The 20,812-nt window shown below is 40.0% G+C and overlaps 1 long non-coding RNA gene across 3 annotated transcripts in view; it reads left to right on the forward strand.

The window, feature by feature from the left end:
* The window catches only part of LOC132369606 (uncharacterized), a 44,175-nt gene that overhangs the window by 6,746 nt on the left and 16,617 nt on the right, over positions 1-20,812 (forward strand). The window contains exons 2-4 of one of the 3 annotated variants that reach the window (XR_009504451.1): positions 34-123; positions 3,023-3,265; positions 17,452-17,541. This is a non-coding gene — a long non-coding RNA (uncharacterized LOC132369606). Of the gene's footprint in view, positions 1-33; positions 124-3,022; positions 3,392-17,451; positions 17,542-20,812 lie in introns of those variants that run through there. The other 2 variants (XR_009504452.1, XR_009504450.1) reach the window with 2 other exon arrangements.

The following is a 20,812-nucleotide window of genomic DNA, read 5'->3' on the forward strand; positions in this document are numbered from 1 at the left end:
AGGTCTACTAACAAAATTAAATGACTTTCTCAGCAGAAAAAGCAAGCCTGCACCCTCCAAGCTGCACTATTACACCTGGGAGACGAGCCTCAACCAGAAGTCCCTGAAGAAATTCTACAAAAGGTAAGAGCATATGTTTGGGCTGACCCAATAGTAGCAGAACTCTGTCCAGGCACCAAGGCTCTAAATTTAAAGCAGTGCCCTTTAAAGAGGCATGCGAAAGAAGGTATAAAGCCTCTGCTAACCACCTGTCTTAAATCCCAATTAATCTGACCTTGTCGTTCCCCATATAACACTCCAATCCTGCCAGTATGAAAACCTGGGACAAAAGATTATCGTTTTGTGCAGGATTTGGGAGCCATTAACCAAATTGTAGAGGATACATTCAGTGTGCCAAATCCTTATACAGCTTTATATAGAGACTTTTGCTGGTTTACAATTCTGGATGTAAAAGATGCCTTTTATTGCATATCCCCAAGTCCTGAGTCCCAGGAACTGTTTGCCTTTGAATGGGATGATCCAGAGACTAATATAAAACAACAATATTGTTGGATGGCACTCCCACAAGGATTTAAGAATGCTCCCACCATCTTCAGGGAAGCCTTAGCCAAGGACTTAAGGGACCTCCAATTAAATGAGGGAACGTTACTTCAATATGTGGATGCTAGTAAAACTAAGGAAGCTTCAGACCAAAATACAATCCTCACTTAAAATTTTTGGCAGACCAGGGATATAAAGTCCAAGGGAAAAGTGCAAATTTCTCAACCAACTGTAAAATATCTAGGATTTGAGTTATCAGAAAGACAAAGAAACTGACTGCCGGATCGAAGGGAAGCATTAGCTAGGGTGGTTGTACCCACCACCAGAAGGCAATTGCAAGGATTCTTAGGAATGGCTGGGTTTTGTCATATTTGGATTCCTAACTTTGGACACACGGCCAAACTCCTATATGAGGCTCTTAGAGGAAATGACAATGGACCATTAAGCTGCACTCCGGAATGCCATAAGGCATTCCATACCATAAAAAAATTGAAGAAGTCTATTCTAGCAGACCTGACCTGACTGACCAGCCTTTAGAAAAGCCAGATGTGGAAATGTTTATGGATGGGAGCAGCTTCATGGACTGGGGACTTCGAAAGACTGGGTAAGCAATAGTAACTCATCAGGAAGTCCTAGAAGCAGAAGCCCTCCTCCAGGTACATCTGCCCAAAAGGCAGAGCTCATAGCCCTTGTGAGAGCCCTGCACCTTGGAGCTAAGGAAAAGTTAACCATTTATTTATTTATTTTTAATAGAGTTTTTGTTTTTTTGTTTTTTTTTGTTTTTGACCATGCCATGTTGCATGGGGGATCTTAGTTCCCTGACCAGGATTGAACCCATGCCCCCTGCAGTGGAAGCACGGAGTCTTAACCACTGGACCACAAGGGAAGTCCCCAAGGTTACCATTTATACTGATTCTAAGTATGCCTTCTCTGTAGTGCATGCCCATGGGGCCACATGGAAAGAGAGGTCTACTAATATCAGGAAGGAAAGAAACATGGAGAGGAGATACTGGCCATATTAGACTCTGTTATAATGCTGAAAGAAGTAGCCATAGTACATTGCCCGGGCCACCAAAAGACTGATAGTTATATAGCTAAAGGAAATAATTTGGCTGATCGGGCTATAAAACAGGCAGTCAGAAATGGAAATGGATCTAGAGAGAGCAGACTAATGGGGATTTCACGATGACTCTCAGAAGACTTAGATGGTAATCGGTACCAAACAACCAAATAAGGCTGGATTTATAATGAATAGGGACTGGTGCTTACACCTGAGCATTTAATGGAAAGAATTATTACTCATCTACATCTAGGAGCCCATTATGGGAGGGATGCAACCTATCATTGGCTACAAAGGTTTATTATTGGTTTGCAAATTCAAAGGACCATCCAAAAAGTAATACAAAATTGCCTGATCTGCATCAGAAACAATCCTAAAACCAGGCCATGCCCGATAATAAAAGGGGTGCAAGCCTGAGGGACAAAACCGGGAGATGATTGGTAAGTAGACTTTACTGTTATGCCAAGAACCATGGGAAATAATAGACATTTGCTCATATTTGTGGACACCTTCACAGGATGGGTCGAAGCATTTCTGTGCTGAACAGAGAAAGCTTCCGAGGTAACAAAGGCCTACTAAAAGGAATCATCCCTCCTTTTGGGTTGCCTCTTTCTATTCAAATTGGCAATGGAGGAGATTTCATAGCCAAGATAACTCAAGGGGTGTCTCAGACCCTCGGAATAGAGTGAAAGTTACATGCTTCATGGAGACCTCAGTCTACGGGAAAGACTGAAAAGATGAATCCTACCTTAAAAAAGACAATCACCAAAGTATGTCAAGAAACCAACTTAACTTGGGATAAGGTCTTACCAGTTGCCCTGCTTAGGGTAAAAGTAGCCCCTAGAAGCAAGCTCCAAATGAGCCCTTATGAAATGTTATATAGGAAACCCTTCCTTAAGACAAAGTATTATTACAGTTTTGAAAATGATCATGCAGCATGAGTAGCTCATATTGTGGAAGAATTAGATACTATAACATGTTTGCATGGATTCCCAAAGGAGTAAAGTCTGTTTCTGAAGGACTGTTAAAGTTAGGCGTCATACTTCTTTGTATCTCAGGGTTAATCCTTTCACTCATCAGATTTTGTACTTATTATCTATCATGTATATTTAAAAAGGCCTCCCCCACTCACATGATGATTGCTCAAGACAAGAGTTCAAGCTAGAATTTGCAAATATTTATAATTAGATGTAAAACAATTTCCTTCCTGTTATAAAAATCACACCCCCAATCAGCAGGAACAGCTAGAATGGTCATTGCCCTATTTGCCTCAAGACTGAAGAATGTACAAAGAAAAAGGGGGGAATTGAAATAGCACGTAAAACATCAACCAGCTTCAACTGTTTCTGTCTCTTTAAATAGGTTGTTGATTAATCAAACTGAAAGAGCACCGGCTTAAACTGTTTTACTTCCTTAAAACAGGTTGTTGATTAATCAAAGCTGGAGTCATTTTACAGAGGTAGCACTGTGCATGTGCAAGACAGGAACCTGTGTCTCCAGGATGACCTTGGAACCAAGAATCTTCAGTCTACAGAACTCAAAGAATAGAAATGTTGCCACCAGAGCCCTTTACAAAGTGAGAAGTCCTTCAATAAGGAAAAGCTGGCTTCCAGCAGCATGAGTAGCTCATATGGACTAATTCAAGACTAACCAATCACCATCCAGGTTTGAAATTCCACTAACCCCTTAAATTTCACCCCAGACTCTGGGTTGAGGAGACGGGTTTGAGAACCTTGCCTCCTGTCTCTTTGTCAGTCGACCTCGTGATAAAGTTCTTTCTTTTCTCAAAAATCAGTGCCATAGTACTGGCTTCTATGCGCATCAGGCAGCGAGCCCTTGCTCAGTAATGTAGGGAACACCACCATTTAAGGGAAGGGCAGAGAAAGAGAGGCCTGAGAAGGAGAATGATAAGGAGTGGCAGAGATAGAAAAGACTTAGGTATCAAGGAAGCCAAGAGAAGAAAGGTTCGAAGAAGAAGGGAATGGACAGCAGTGTCAAATGGAACTGAGAGGTCAAGTGATGGACAGAGCAAGTGTCTCCTGGATTTGACAAAATATTCTTTGGTCGCTAAAGTGAGAGCGGTTTCAGTGAAATAGTGGGGTGAAAATTAAATAGAAGTGGGTAGTGAGTGGGAAGTAAGTGTAGACATCTTCAAGAAGTTTAGCTGAGAAGAGGAGGTGAACAAGTACAGTATCGGGAGGTGTTTGATTCAGGAAGTTAAGGGAGAACTGTCTTTTGAAGGTGGGAGAAGTTTCTATGTATGTTTAAATGTTGATAGAAAGAAGGCTATAGATAGGGAGAGGCTGAAAATACAAGAGACAGGATAATCGAGTGAAGTGCTTAAGAGGGTAGGAAAAGATGAGAAATAAATGCAAAAGTCATTAGCCTCAGAAGGAGAAGGTACATATTGGCAATGTTGACAGGTGGGAAAGAAGAAAGAATAGGCATAAGTGGAGTTACATTTATAGTGTGGGAATTAGAGGGGTTACATTTATAGTGTGGGAATTAGAGGGGTTTTAGGGGGGATAGTTTCTTTTCTTCTGCAAAAATCAGTGGGGTGGGGGATTAGGTTTGGTACTTCTTGAAGATTTGAGGAACATGGGAAAGTGAAATATCCGCAGCATACACGGGAGAGAGGGTGATGGCGAGGTAACCAGAGGCTTAGCTGGTCCCCAGGTGATTCTGATATAGGAGTTCTTCAGATCACACTTTGAGAACTACTGATAGGAGGGGATTATTTTATTCTGGGAGAGTTTTTTACAAAACGGGAGAAAATTGCCAGCTGCAGGGTGGGGCGGGGACAATTAACACAAAGAAGTATCATTGATGGGGCAAAATCTCTAAGGAAATGGGAGTTGTGATAAAGAAGAAAGGAGGAAGGATGAGTCTTGGACAGGAGATGTGTCACCTCTCCAACTAAGATCAGTCTTAGGCAGAGAGAGCCTGAAATCCTCTTTCATTAAGGGTCACCTCTTTCCATTAAGATGGGAAAGGAGGTAAAGATAAACATGGAGGCAGGTAACATTGGTAGTTTCACTTCCAACAAAATTTTTCCCCAGTGATAACCTCCAGCAAGCTTGGAAAAGAGAAACTATCAATAACATTATACCTAGCATTATGCTAAATCTTTCTCATGCAGTGTGTTATTTAATCCTCCTTGTAACTTAAGTGGAAGGTCCTATCACCATTTCATAGAGAAAGAAACTGAGGTTAGAGAACAGAAGTTAAGTAACTTGTCCAAGGATGCACAGATCTTAAGGGCAGAGTCTAGGTAGTCTGAATGTGGACCCATGTCTGTCTGACACCTGAGCCTACACTATGAGCCACAGATATTATACTGCTAAACTCATTGGGGAAGGGGTAGTAATTTGTGTGACATTTTGCATGGGTGATACCATGTAACATGGTAGCATGGGAGATTGAAACTGTTTTTCCTTCATGACTTCTCACCGGTAAGTCTTTCTTCCTACCATCACCTCAGTCCTGATTGATGGCTTTTTTTTTCCTGAATATCATTTAGAACTTTGTTGCAAATGGCAGAAAACTGACTCAAGCTGGCTTAATATGAAAAAAGAAAAGGAATTAATTAGCCCGTGTAATTGAAAACTTCAGAAGGCTTAGCTGGGTAGAAGCTCAGATAATAATGGTTTCTGGTTCTTTTGAAGCCTCCAGCTCCATCTCTCACTCTTTTGCCTTTTCCGTGAAACTTTATCTGGTGACTCCTAGCGCCTCCCTGGGTCACACGATGGCTATAGTAGTTCTATCTCTTTACCACTCAGTATATCTAGAAACAAAGATTTCCCCCCATATAAACAAATCCTGGGCCTCGGTCATTTGCAAGATGAGACGTGTTTTTTAAGTTATAAGAAATCATTTCCAATCATCTCTGGAGTTCAAGGGGTTCACACCCACCCACATGAGCTAAAGGGGTACAGATAGTTCTTCAAAGGAGACTTGGAACTGTTTTTACCAGAAAAGGGTGACTGGATGATGAGGGGGAAACAACAGATGTTTGCATGCCTCTCTCCCAGCCTTTTTCCCCTCATTAATCAACTTCCTATGTGATTGTCAGTGACTCAAACTGAAGTTGCTGACCTTTTGGCAGAAGGAGGTGGGCTTAATACTCTCTACAACTCTTACCGGTCACGTCTGTGTCTATACATCTTTGTCGTTTCCTTGTTTAAACGTCTCTATTGGCTCCACATTGCCCACGGAAGAATGATTTACAGTATCAATGTTTAATGGTCCACCACTCTGGTCTTCCATGCTGTTTTAAAGTCCTGGAATACTGGCATTTCTGTTGGTGTGATACAGTTATTTTGGAGTTTAAAAAATCTGAATCATTTATGTCTTGATACATACCAGAGACATGCTTCATTAAAATCTTGAATCAGATATAAGTGCGCTTGTTTAGAAAGCCATCTTCTATACTTCCATAATCCTTAAGCAAAAGAAGAAAGTAACAACCACCAAAGCAAAGCTTCTAATGCAAGAATAGTTCTTATCTATTACAAAGATTTCCAACAAATGGAATAGGAGCAGAACACTATTGGTATTAATATGGTGTCCACATTAGAATCTCCATTTATGTAAGATGAGACAGGAAGATGAAGACAAGTGAGAAATACTTTCTTTGAAGCAAACAAACAAAAACAGCTTGTTACAAACAAATATTGTCCCTGCAAAGAAAGAAAATATTGCCCCCCCCAAAAAAAATCTCCTCAAACTTATTAACCAAGAGATAGGGTTGTTTGAAGATAAGGGACTAGAGAAAATACTGATATTTAAGAACATCTTATAACTATCTCCTTATCATTCCCTTAACCAGCATACATTCAGAATTTTTTAGCAACTGGAAAGTTTTTCACAGCTCAATGATGATATCGTTGATAGACTAATATCACTTTAAAAACAATTGTAATGTTACTTCATTTTAAACCCTAATTAAACTATTTTATGTAGAATTTCCTTTAAGCAATATTTTATTTTTATATTAAAATGATATGTTTAATATATTTCAGTATATTTGCATTTATGCTTATGAGTTTTTATATTTGAAATGTATTAAATACTTAGTTTTACTGATCTCGCGTACTTAATATGTGAAATAAGTACCAAAACCTCCTGAAATTTCATCCAGTATTTAAATGACTGTTTAGCTTGGCACTGGAGGCCCTTCCTGTCAGCCCCTTGTCTACAGTCCCAGCTGCCCTCCTGTATCCCCATCCCAGGGATGGATATGTTTATCTATGTTTCCTTTTCCAAGTAGAGCTTGGATCCAGTCACCTCTATTCCTTTGCTGGAGGCCCCTTCTTCAATTTTTACCTGTAAAGATTACGTGGAACGAGCACAACTGGTAGAATGGAATCTTAAAGCAAATTCATTTTTGTCTCCTACTATCTTTTTAAGTCTGCACCAAGGGGCTATTTCTCTCTTACATTTAGAAAAGACAAAGGTTGTCCCTCAGAGGTAATAACAGTACTGTCACATTTTAAGGCACAAAATGTCAACCAGGCATTTAAATGGGAGTCCGAGATGAGAATTGTTGTAACTTCAACTTACAGTTGAAGTGTCTCCTCTCCTCCAGCTTCAGCTGGCTGCAGGCTAGAAGTCTGAAATTTGAAGATCAGGGAGAGAAGGGCTCTTGGCTTCTCTCTTTCCTCCTCTCATGCTCCTTCTTCTCTTCTCCCATCTTACAAACTTGTTTTTGGCCCTTTAGGGGCTGGAGCCTGGGGAGGGGACTTCGTGGATTCATAGAATTCCTGGTTGATTGGTGCTGTGGAAGTGGTCTAGCTGGTGCTCGCTGGACCTTGCAGATGTTTGAAGCCAATTTCCCTCTTGAGGGACTTTCATGGGTTCCTCAGAGACCTTCCCTTTCCCCACTTCTGCAGCATCTACGTGCCCAGCAGCAGTTCATTTCCAGCTTTCACCCCCGCAGGAGGCCATTTTGACCAGGGGCTAAGCATAACCATGCCAATTCCCTTTCCCTCTGGGATCTCATTTGGTCCATAGGAAACACCATTCACCCAGACAGACTCTGGGAGTGTAGCTACCTCCCCACACCTCAGCCCTCAAGATTTTGATTTCTCCAGTGTGAGCCAGTCAGCAGACCTGTGTCCCTCAAACTGTAGGAGACACACATTAAGCTCCGCAGATGGTTCCCTCAAAGTCCTGTCCTTTGGTTTGAGGTAAGGAGCGGATATCCCTTCTCCTCCTCATTCACCCTTAGTGAGGAGGGTAGAATTCTTCATACACAGTTGTTCTTTCCAAAGAAATCCATTACAAAAAGTTTCCTATCAGCATCCCTTTATGCCGTCAATGTGCGTGACCGTTTGAGAGTTACCTGCCTCTCCCTTCTCCCCTTTTTACCATCTATGTTTTGGTCCAACACATAGCTCTGGAATGTGCCTCAGCTGAAGCTTTTATTTTAAAATTTTGTTACATCCCTAAAGGTCACTTTCATGCCTCTACCTCCACAAAATCTTCCTCATCAGCCCCAAGGTAGTAATTTTCTACTTTGCCAAACTCTTAGGTGTGGATCATTATGCCATTCACATGGTACTTATTTTCTGCCTTGTATTGTAGTTCCTTAAGTATAATTATTTACACCAAAAATTTGTAAGTTCCTCTAAGGTAGACACTATGCATCTTTGTTTTTATATCACTAAAGTCTTACACACAGTATGTACATAATATTTATTATATCCAAGAAATGGATTGCTCGATATTGCTGTGTATGGTAAAGTCGATAATCTTTCCAATTCAACCTCTATCTACCGTCCTGAGTTTTAAGCACTGTGGCCAGTTGAGGATACAGGCACAGACAAGACATAGTCCTGTCTAGAAGCACTCATAATCAGCAGGGGAGATGGTATATTACAAAAAGTTACATAAGTCTACAATAAAGGTGTGATCTAAAGGTTGTGCGTAGGAGGGAGTAGTTAACTAACCAGGAGGCTCAGGGAAGTCTTCATGAAGTTGGAACTACTTGAATTTTTTAAAAAATTGAGCTATAATTTACATATCATGAAGTTCATGCTTTTAAAGTATACAATTCAGTGATTTCTAGTATGTTCACAAGGTTGTGCAACCATCACCACCTTGTAATTCCAGAGCATATTCATCACCCTCAAAAGAAACCTCACACTCCTGAGCAGTCCGTCTCAATTACCCCTCCGCCAGCCCCTGGCAACCACTTACCTACTTTCTGTCTTTATGGATTTGCCATTTCTGGACATTTCATATAAATGAAGTCATACAATATGTGGTCTTTAGCATCTGACTTATTTCTCCTAGCATAATGTCTTCAAGGTTAATCCATGTTGTAGCACATATCAGAATTTCCTTCCTTTTTAAGGTTGAATAATATTCCACTGTATGTATATTACCACTTCATCCGTTGATAGACATTTGTGTTATTTCCATTTTGGGGGCTATTGTGAACAATACTGCTATGAACATGGGTGTGCAAATATCTATTCGAATCCCTTCTTTCAGTCCTTTTGGGTAGACATCCAGAAGTGAATTGCTAAATCATATGGTAATACTGTGTTTAATATTTTGAGAAATCACCATAATATTTCCCATAGCAGCTGCACAATTTTACATTCCCGCCAGGAATGCAGAAGAGTACCAATTCCTCCAAATCCTTGTCAACATTTATTTTCTGTTTTCTTTTTGTTTTTTTATAATAGCCATCCTAATGAGGTGAAGCAGAATCTCACTGTGGTTTGGGTTTGTATTTCCCCAATGATAGCGATTATCTTTTCATATGCTTTTTGGCCATTTGTATATCTTCTTTGGAGAAATTTGTATTTAAGTCAAAAAGCTCATTTTGGGTTTTTTTTTGTTTTTAACTTTTATTGAGGTACAGTTGTTTTGCAATGTTGTTAGTTTCTACTGTACAGCAAAGTGAATCAGCCGTATGTATACATATATCCCCTCTTTTTTGGATTTCCTTCCCATTTAGGTCACCACAGAGCACTAAGTAGAGTTCCCTGTGCTATACAGCAGGTTCTCATTAGCTATCTATTTTATCCATATTACTGTATATACGTCAATCCCAATCTCCCAATTCATCCCACCCCACTTTTCCCTCCTTTGGTATCAATACATTTGTTCTCTACGTCTGTGTCTCTATTTCTACCTTGCAAACAGGTTCATCTGTACCATTTTTCTAGATTCCACATATATGTGTTAATATACGATATTTGTTTTTCTTTTTTAAAATTTTTAAATTTTATTTATTTTTTTATACAGCAGGTTCTTATTAGTCATCAGTTTTATACACATCAGTGAGTACATGTCAATCCCTATCGCCCACTTCATCACACCACAATCCCCACCCCCCCACGGCTTTCCCCCCCTTGGTGTCCATACATTTGTTCTCTACATCTGTGTCTCAACTTCTGCCCTGCAAACCGGTTCATCTGTACCATTTTTCTAGGTTCCACATACATGCATTAATATACGATATTTGTTTTTCTCTTTCTGACTTACTTCACTCTGTATGACAGTCTCTAGATCCATCCACGTCTCAACAAATAACCCAATTTCGTTCCTTTCTATGGCTGAGTAATATTCCATTGTATGTATGTGCCACATCTTCTTTATCCATTCATCTGTCGATGGGCATTTAGGTTGCTTCCATGACCTGGCTATTGTAAGTAGTGCTGCAATGAACATTGGGGTACGTGTGTCTTTTTTTTTTTTTTTTAATAGAGAATTATTATTCAAATGGAGGAGGGAGAAATTCAAATAGGAATTATTTATTTATTTATTTATTTATTTATTTTTTGGCTGTGTTGGGTCTTCATTTCTATGCGAGGGCTTTCTCTAGTTGTGGCAAGCGGGGGCCACTCTTCATCGCAGTGCGCGGGCCTCTCACTATCGCAGCCTCTCTTGTTGCGGAGCACAGGCTCCAGTCATGCAGGCTCAGTAGTTGTGGCTCACGGGCCCAGTTGCTCCGTGGCATGTGGGATCTTCTCAGACCACGGCTCGAACCCGTGTCCCCTGCATCGGCAGGTAGATTCTCAACCACTGCGCAACCAGGGAAGCCCAGCGTGTGTCTTTTTGAATTATGGTTTTCTCTGTGTATATGCCCAGTAGTGGGATTGCTGGATCATATGGTAATTCTATTTTTCGTTTTTTAAGGAACCTCCATACTGTTCTCCGTAGTGGCTGTATCAGTTTACATTCCCACCAACAGTGCAAGAGGGTTCCCTTTTCTCCACACCCTCTCCAGCATTTGTTGTTTGTAGATTTTCTGATGATGCCCATTCTAACTGGTGTGAGGTGATACCTTATTGTAGTTTTGATTTGCATTTCTCTAATAATTAGTGATGTTGAGCAGCTTTTCATGTGCTTCTTGGCCATCTGTATGTCTTCTTTGGAGAAATGTCTATTTAGGTCTTCTGCCCATTTTTGGGTTGAGTTGTTTGTTTCTTTAATATTGAGCTGCATGAGCTATTTATATATTTTGGAGATTAATCCTTTGTCCGTTGATTTGTTTGCAAATATTTTCTCCCATTCTGAGAGTTATCTTTTCATCTTGCTTATGGTTTCCTTTGCTGTGCAAAAGCTTTTAAGTTTCGTTAGGTCCCATTTGCTTATTTTTATTTTTATTTCCATTACTCTAGGAAGTTTATCAAAAAAGATCTTGCTGTGATTTATGTCAAAGAGTGTTCTTGCTATGTTTTCCTCTAAGAGTTTTATAGTGTCCAGTCTTACATTTAGGTCTCGAATCCATTTTGAGTTTATTATTGTGTATGGTGTTAAGGAGTGTTCTAATTTCATTCTTTTACATGTAGCTGTCCAGTTTTCCCAGCACCACTTATTGAAGAGACTGTCCTTTCTCCATTGTATATCCTTGCCTCCTTTGTCATAGATTAGTTGACCATAAGTGTGTGGGTTTATCTCTGGGCTTTCTATCTTGTTCCATTGGTCTATGTTTCTGTTTTTGTGCCAGTACCATATTGTCTTTTTTTTTTTTTTTTTTTTTTTATTTATTATGTTTATTTTTGGCTGTGTTGGGTCTTCGTTTCTGTGTGAGGGCTTTCTCCAGTTGTGGCGAGTGGGGGCCACTCTTCATCGCGGTGCATGGGCCTCTCACTATCGCAGCCTCTCTTGTTGCGGAACAGAGGCTCCAGACGCTCAGGCTCAGTAGTTGTGGCTCACGGGCCCACTTGCTCCGCGGCATGTGGGATCTTCCCAGACCAGGGCTCGAACCCGTGTCCCCTGCATTGGCAGGCAGATTCTCAACCACTGCGCCACCAGGGAAGCCCCATATTGTCTTGATTACTGTAGCTTTGTAGTATAGTCTGAAGTCAGGGAGTCTGATTCCTCCAGCTCCGTTTTTTTCCCTCAAGACTGCTTTGTCTATTCGGAGTCTTTTGTGTCTCCATACAAATTTTAAGATTTTTTGTTGTAGTTCCGTAAAAAATAACATTGGTAATTTGATAGGGATTGCATTGAATCTGTAGATTGCTTTGGGTAGTATAGTCATTTTCACAATATTGATTCTGCCAATCCAAGAACATGGTATATCTCTCCATCTGTTGGTATCATCTTTAATTTCTTTCATCAGTGTCTTATAGTTTTCTGCATACAGGTCTTTTTTCTCCCTATGTAGGTTTATTCCTAGGTATTTTATTCTTTTTGTTGCAGTGGTAGATGGGAGTGTTTCCTTAATTTCTCTTTCAGCTTTTTCATCATCAGTGTATAGGAATGGAAGAGATTTCTGTGCATTAATTTTGTATCCTGCAACTTTACCAAATTCATTGATTAGCTCTAGTAGTTTTCTGGTGGCATTTTTAGGATTCTCTATGTATAGTATCATGTCATCTGCAAACAGTGACAGTTTTACTTCTTCTTTTCCAATTTGTATTCCTTTTATTTCTTTTTCTTCTCTGATTGCCGTGGCTAGGACTTCCAAAACTATGTTGAATAATAGTGATGAGAGTGGACATCCTTGTCTCGTTCCTGATCTTAGAGGAAATACTTTCAGTTTTTCACCATTGAAAACGATGTTTGCTGTGGGTTTGTCATATATGGTCTTTATTATGTTGAGGTAGATTCCCTCTATGCCCACTTTCTGGAGAGTTTTTATCATAAATGGGTGTTGAATTTTGTCAAAAGCTTTTTCTGCATCTATTGAGATGATCATATGGTTTTTATTCTTCAGTTTGTTAATATGGTGTATCACATTGATTGATTTGCATATATTGAAGAATCCTTGCATCCCTGGGATAAATCCCACTTGATCATGGTGTATGATCCTTTTAATGTGTTGTTGGATTCTGTTTGCTAGTATTTTGTTGAGGATTTTTGCATCTATGTTCATTAGTGATATTGGTCTGTAATTTTCTTTTTTTGTAGTATCTTTGTCTGGTTTTGGTATCAGGGTGATGGTGGCCTCATAAAATGAGTTTGGGAGTGTGCCTTCCTCTGCAATTTTTGGAAGAGTTTGAGAAGGATGGGTGTTAGCTCTTCTCTAAATGTTTGATAGAATTCACCTGTGAAGCCATCTGGTCCTGGACTTTTGTTTGTTGGAAGAGTTTTAATCACAGTTTCAATTTAATTACTTGTGATTGGTCTGTTCATATTTTCTATTTCTTCCTGGTTCAGTCTTGGAAGGTTATACCTTTCTAAGAATTTGTCCATTTCTTCCAGGTTGTCCATTTTATTGGCATAGAGTTGCTTGTAGTAGTCTCTTATGATCTTTGTATTTCTGCAGTGTCCGTTGTAACTTCTCATTTTTCATTTCTAATTTTACTGATTTGAGTCCTCTCCCTCTTTTTCTTGATGGGTTTGACTAAAGGTTTATCAATTTTGTTTCTCTTCTCAAAGGACCAGCTTTTAGTTTTATTGATCTTTGCTATTGTTTTTTTTTGTTTCTATTTCATTTATTTCTGCTCTGATCTTTATGATTTCTTTCCTTCTGCTAACTTTGGGGGTTTTTTTTTTGTTGTTCTTCTTTCTCTGGTTCCTTTAGGTGTAAGGTTAGATTGTTTATTTGAGATTTTTCTTGTTTCTTGAGGTGAGATTGGATTGCTATAAACTTCCTTCTTAAAACTGCTTTTGCTGCATCCCATAGGTTTTGGAACGTCTTGTTTTCGTTGCCTTTTGTCTCTAGGTATTTTTTGATTTCCTCTTTGATTTCTTCAGTGATCTCTTGGTTATTTAGTAACGTATTGTTTAGCCTCCATGTGTTTTTTTTTTACAGTTTTTTTCCTATAATTGATTTCTAATCTCATAACATTGTGATTGGGAAAGATGCTTGATATGATTTCAATTTTCTTAAATTTACCAAGGCTTGATTTGTGACCCAATATGTGATCTATCCAGGAGAATGTTCCATGTGCACTTGGAAGGAAAGTATTCTGCTGCTTCAGATGGAATGTCCTATAAATATCAATTAAATCCATCTGGTCTATTGTGTCATTTAAAGCTTCTGTTTCCTTATTAATTTTCTGTCTGGATGATCTGTCCATTGGTGTTAGTGAGGTGTTAAAGTCCCTCACTATTGTGTTACTGTCGATTTCCCCTTTTATGGCTGTTAGTATTTGCCTTATGTATTGAGGTATTCCTATGTTGGGTGCATATATATTTATAATTGTTATATCTTCTTCTTGGATTGATCCCTTGATCATTATGTAGTGTCCTTCCTTGTCACTTGTAACAGTCTTTATTTTAAAGTCTATTTTATCTTATATGAATATTGCTACTCCATCTTTCTTTTGATTTCCATTTGCATGGGATATCTTTTTCCATCCCCTCACTTTGTACGTGTCCTTAGGTCTGAAGTGGGTCTCTTGTAAACAGCATATATATGGGTCTTGTTTTTGTATCCATTCAGCCAGTCTGTGTCTTTTGGTTGGAGCATTTAATCCATTCACATTTAAGGTAATTATCGATATGTCTGTTCCTATTACCATTTTCTTAATTGTGTTGGGTTTGTTTTTGTAGGTCTTTTCCTTCTCTTGTGTTTCCCACTAAGAGAAGTTCCTTTAGCATTTGTTGTAGAGCTGGTTTGGTGGTGCTGAATTCTCTTAGCTTTTGCTTGTCTGTAAAGTTTTTGATTTCTCCTTTGAATCTGAATGAGATGCTTGCTGGGAAGAGTAATCTTGGTTGTAGCTCTTTCCCTTTCATTATTTTAAATATACCCTGCCACTCCCTTCTGGCCTGCAGAGTTCCTGCTGAAAAATCAGCTGATAACCTTATGGGGATTCCCTTGTAAGTTATTTGTTGATTTTCCCTTGCTGCTTTTTCTTTGTATTTAATTTTTGATAGTTTGAATAATATGTGTCTCGGCGTGTTTCATCTTGGGTTTACCCTTTATGGGACTCTCTGCATTTCTTGGACTTGATTGACTATTTTCTTTCCCATGTGAGGGAAGTTTTCAACTATAATCTCTTCAAATATTTTTTCAGACCCTTTCTCTTCCCCTTCTTTTTCTGGGACCCCTATAATTTGAATGTTGGTACATTTAATGTTGTCCCAGAGGTCTCTGAGACTGTCCTCAATTCTTTTCATTCTTTTTTCTTTATTCTGCTCTGTGGCAGTTATTTCCCCCATTCTATCTTCCAGTTCACTTATCCCTTCTTCTGCCTCAGTTATTCTGCTATTGATTCCTTCTAGAGTATTTTTAATTTCAGTTATTGTGTCGTTCATCACTGCTTGTTTCTTCTTTAGTTCTTCTAGGTCCTTGTTAAATGTTTCTTGTATTTTCTCCATTCTGTTTCCGAGATTTTGTTTGTGTGTTTGTTTGTTTTAACATCTTTATTGGAGTATAATTACTTTACAATGGTGTGTTAGTTTCTGCTTTATAACAAAGTGAATCAGCTATACATATACATATATCCCCATATCTCCTCCCTCTGCATCTCCCTCCCACCCTCCCTATCCCACCCCTCTAGGTGGTCACAAAGCACCAAGCTGATCTCCCTGTGCTATGAGGCTGCTTGTTTCTGAGATTTTGGATCATCTTTACTATCATTACTCTGAATTCTTTTTCAGGTAGATTGCCTATTTCCTCTTCATTTGTTTGCTCTTGTGGGTTTTTACCTTGCTCCTTCATCTGTAGCATATTTCTCTGTCTTCTCATTTTGTTTAACTTATTGTGTTTGAGGTTTCCTTTCTGCAGGCTGCAGGGTCTCAGTTCCTCTTACTTCTGGTGACTGACCCCACTGGGTGAGGTTGTTCCAGTGGCTTGTGTAGGCTTCCTAGTAGGGGGCACTGGTGCCTGAGTTCTGGTGGGTGGAGCTGGATCTTGTCCCTCTGATGGGTAGGGCTACATCAGGTGGTGTTTTTTGGGGTGTCTGTGAGGTTAGTATGACTTTAGGCAGGCTATCTGCTAATGGGTGGGGTTGTGTTCCTGTCTTGCTAGTTGTTTGGCATGAGGCATCCAGCACTGGAGCCTGCTGGCCATTGGGTGGAGCCGGGTCTTGGTGTTGAGATGGAGAACTCTGGGAGAGCTCTTGCTGATTAGTATTCCCTGGTGCTAGGAGTTCTCTGGCAGTCCAATGTCCTGGACTCAGCTCTCCCACCTCAGAGGCTGAGGCCTGACCCGTGGCCAGAGCACCAAGACCCTGTAAGCCACACAGCATGGAAGAAAAGAAAAAAAAGAAGAAAGAAAGAAAATGAACAAACAAACCCCCAAGACACATGGTAAAAGCAAAGCCAAACAGACAAAAACACACAAAGAAACACACATACACAAAAAAAAGAAAACAAAAAAGAAGAGAGCAACCAAACAAACGAACCTAAAAAGGAAAACAAACAATAAAAACTAAACTATCAAAAACAAAAACAAAAAGCTCATTTTTGAACTGAGTTGTTTGTTTTTTGTTGTTGACTTGTAGGAGTTCTTTATATATTCTGCATATCAGTCCCTTGTCAGGTATATGCTTTGCAAATATTTCCTCTCATTCTGTAGGTTATCTTTTTCACTTTGTTGATAGTGTCCTTTGATACACAAAAGTTATAAATTTTGAAGTCTAATTTTTTTCTTTTGTTGTGTGTGCTTTTGGTGTGATATCTGGTGATCATGTTTGAAATGTGAGTGTATGTGGAAGAACAGTGCTTTGTCATTAGTCATTAGAGCATGTGTGCATAATGTATTGGTCATTTTCTAACTTTAGCCAGTGACAGTTAGGTTGTAGGAAAAAGAGAGGAAGGTACCTGAAGAAGAGGTTGGGGTAGTATGTCACAATGAGTGAAGGGACTTTTGCCAGTATTAGAGCAATAGCTATCCAACAGGGAAAAGCAGAAGGGTTCCTGGTAGGGGGAGAGAGATGTGTTTAGAAGAGGAAGCACTAACATTAGATGAAATGGTCTTATTGAAGTACGGTGAAAGCAATTGTCCTGAAAAAGCTGTGAGGGGGTGCTTTTAAAAAACATCCCTCAGAGTCTTCTTGGTTCAGTACTGTAAATTAGGGAAGCATGCCATATGTGAAAGCATTATAAAAGTGCTATGTAAGATTGCATTATTGTTTTTAATATGTTTGTTCAATAAATAAGCATATAAAAATGGAGCATAGTAACTTGGACCTAGGAGGGATGTAGTATAAATGGAAATACAGCACCTAGATCTCTCTTCCAGGAAAGCCTTACTGCCCACCTGCAGGGAGTGTGATCAACAGAGAGGTCATGCCCTTCTGCATGCAGCCTGCATTTGGTGATTGAGAGGGTTGAGAGAATAAAGGTCAGGCCATTTTGACCCAATGTGGGACACTCTTGTGGGCATCGCTTGCTCTTAACTTCCTACTGAGGTGGCTAAGATTTTCTCAGGTCTTTACTACAGTTTAATGTCTTCCTCTGCTTAATCCTTCTTCCTCTCCCTTTCTTTACAGTGCTGATACCCCTAAAACATCTTATACCAAACTCCATCTCAACATCTGCTTCCAAAGAACCCAACCTTAGAGATTATTTAATCTGAACTCTATCTTTTTTAGATAATAAAGATTATTTTTTCCAAATTCAAAACTATTCTCACTTCTTATAGAATAGGTAAATATTTATGTAGAAAGAAAAAAGAAATCATGCATATTAGCCACCACCTTTGGAGACCGGTGATTACAATCTTAAGTAACTATTCCAACCTTTGAGTGTATCATAATTTACTTACCTCTTAAACGATTATTATTGTTTCCAGTTTTTTTCTAGTTTTTCACTAGCATAAATAATGCTATAATAAACATTTTGTGCATAAAGGTTTTTTTTTGTTTTTTTAATTTTTGGCTGTGTTGGGTCTTCGTTTCTGTGCGAGGGCTTTTCTCCAGTTGCGGCAGGTGGGGGCCACTCTTCATCACGGTGCGCAGGCCTCTCACCGTCGCGGCCTCTCTTGTTGCGGAGCACAGGCTCCAGATGCACAGGCTCAGTAGTTGTGGCTCACGGGCTTAGTCGCTCCGCGGCATGTGGGATCTTCCCAGACCAGGGCTCGAACCCGTGTCCCCTGCATTGGCAGGCAGATTCTCAACCACTGTGCCACCAGGGAAGCCCGTGCATAAAGGTTTTATGTGTTCTAAATTATTTTCTTAGGATAGATTCCCAGAATTACTGGGTTAAAGGGTACTCCATATTAAAGGCTCTTGTTGGATGATTTTCCAGAGGGTTGAACCAGCTTTCACTATCATTAACAGAATACAACATGGCAATGGCATTCCCATTTCAGTGCATTTTCTCTGTCATTTTATAGACAAGATAATTACTGGTTAAATAGTAATTTGTGACAGTGTAGTGCCTCTGTCACAAATTTAGATGAATTTGTGAATTTAGATTACATTAATTCTCATTAGCCCAAAATGCGTATAAAACCTAAAAGTGTAAAGCAGCTCTTCTCATCAGCTCACCAGTATTCTTTACTCTCAGGCATGGAATGCCAATCTTCAGAGGATGCTTTTGTGGGGAAGGAGGTGAGTAGGTAGTGATGATGGTAAACCTGCAGAGATTCCTCCTGGGGAATCATTAGAGCTAAATCACAAAGGGAGGGGCCTTAAAAAGAACCATCGGGGCGGGGCAGGGTTGGGGGAAACGACTTCCCTGGAGGTCTAGTGGTTAAGATTCTGTGCTTCCACTGCAGGGGGCATGGGTTCCATCTCTGGTTGGGGAACTTAGATCCTTCAGGTCACCCGGCACGGCCAAAAAAATAATAATAATAAAAATAAAATAAAAAATAAATAAATTAGGCTTAAAAAAAAGAACCAGCTGGACAGAGACTGCAGCAGTGGAAGGGGACCCGTGGGCTAGGTGGGTCCCCCTGTTTCTATCATTGATGCTACATATATGTGGTAGCAGTGGACACAAACACAGCAGAATACTTGGGACAACTGCACAAAATAAAATGTTATTTCATTTTACAAAATGGTGACATTCTGTAACACTTTACATATCGTTTTTTTTAAATTGGGGTATAGTTGTTTTACAATGTTGTGTTAGTTTCTACTGTACAACGAAGTGGGGTAGAGTTCCCTGTGCTATACAGCAGGTTCTTATTAGTTGTCTATTTTATACATATTAGTGTATATATGTCAGTCCCAATCTCCCAAATAACTTTCTTTTTTTACTTAACAAGTCATAAAATTTCTGTGTGCTCCAAGGACAATGGTGCTTCAAGGACAAAGGATGACCCTGCCTGAAAAAGTGTCAGCATTACACCCCTGCTGGACTCTTAATCGCCCTCCCCACCAGGTTGCATGGTTACGAAGTTCCTGAACCCACCTGGGCTACGCCCACCTGGGCAACAGGACCTGTCCCAAGTAAGGAAAGGCATCTGGGCTGTCCCATTCCCACCCTATAGAAGGAAGGTATATGTGCCTCGACCAATCAGTAAACGAAATTTTCACCTCGGACCATTCCTTTGTTTTCTGGCTATAAAAACTGATCAGTACCACATGTTCGGGCTCAACTAGGAAGCTGAGCCCAAACCGGAAGTAGTCTCCCAGACTACTAGAAAGTCGGCCCGCTGTTCTGGCAGTGACCCTTCCCTCTAATAAATTCTGTCTTCTTTACATCCTGCCTTGTGTCTGGAAATTCTTTTCCAACCCGGACCACAACAATTTCCATGTCATTAAATATGGATCTATGCATGATTTAGTTTGCATTGTGCTAAATGAACTATATAGATTCTGAAATAGGTACTAATGTTTTCATTTTAAAGATGAAGAAACTGGTGTGCAGAAAGTTTTCAAAACTTCTACAGGTCACACAACTAGTAAGTGGAGGAACTCCTATTGAAATCTAGTTGCATCTAACTCCAAAACCCAAGATTTTCCCATTACACCATGTTGACCCTCAGGACATAAAAAGTTAAGCCTAACACCAGCCCTCTTCTTTTGATTATCTGGCCAAAGCTCTGGGGAGTGGGATGTCTATATAAGAAAGCAGAGTGGTAGAAATGCAGCCGCAACCACGATCTCCCTGAAAATTTTCTGTTATTTTGCAATTAACAAGCTTACAGCAATTTAAAGTCCGTTCAGGCACTCTTAGGCACTGGGCACCCAAAGATGAACAGGGATGCCAGTTTAAACAGCTGTGTCTGCTTCAAGACATTTCAAAGGCAAGGGGGAAGGGGGAGCAGGTTCCCAGAGTGAGCCAGTGGAGTGACCCCACACTGGCACCCCACCCAGGGGTCACCACTGGTCCCTCCCGTGCGTACTGCTTCTGCCAGAGAATGTGACCTAATTAGAGTGGCACACAGTTGCTCATACGTGAGATTCCTCTTGATACCAAAGGACGCCTTCCTCTCTGGCTTTTAGTGATGAAGACACCAGTTTTGGGGGGTTTGTTTGTTTTTTGTATTGTTGACTTAAAAAAATATACGTACAACGTGAGAGTTGCGCGTTAAGTTTTATCGGGAGACAGCGTTTCAGATAGCTCTGAGAAACTGCTCTGAGCAGGCAAGGGGAAGAGCCAGGATATGTAGGAGTTTTGCAACAAAGAGCAGATAATTGGGAACGTCAAAAGATTATTGTTATATAAAGAAAACCAGCTCTCTCAAGTTAAGGAATTTAGTGCTTTTCTGTGTAGGGGAAGAGGCAAGAGTCTGGGCTCACTGAAATCATTCCTTTGATATGCACCTTAGGTTATCTGGGGCCTGTATTTTCACATCCTGAGTTTCTTCAGGGCTTGCCGCAAGGAGTGGCTGCAATCTGATGGCTGCTAGATGGCAGATATTTTTTTCAGCCCTGAGTTTCCTCAGGGCTCACCAGCTCA

The sequence above is a fragment of the Balaenoptera ricei genome, chromosome 1 (assembly GCF_028023285.1).
Source record: "Balaenoptera ricei isolate mBalRic1 chromosome 1, mBalRic1.hap2, whole genome shotgun sequence".
Lineage (NCBI taxonomy): Eukaryota > Metazoa > Chordata > Mammalia > Artiodactyla > Balaenopteridae > Balaenoptera > Balaenoptera ricei.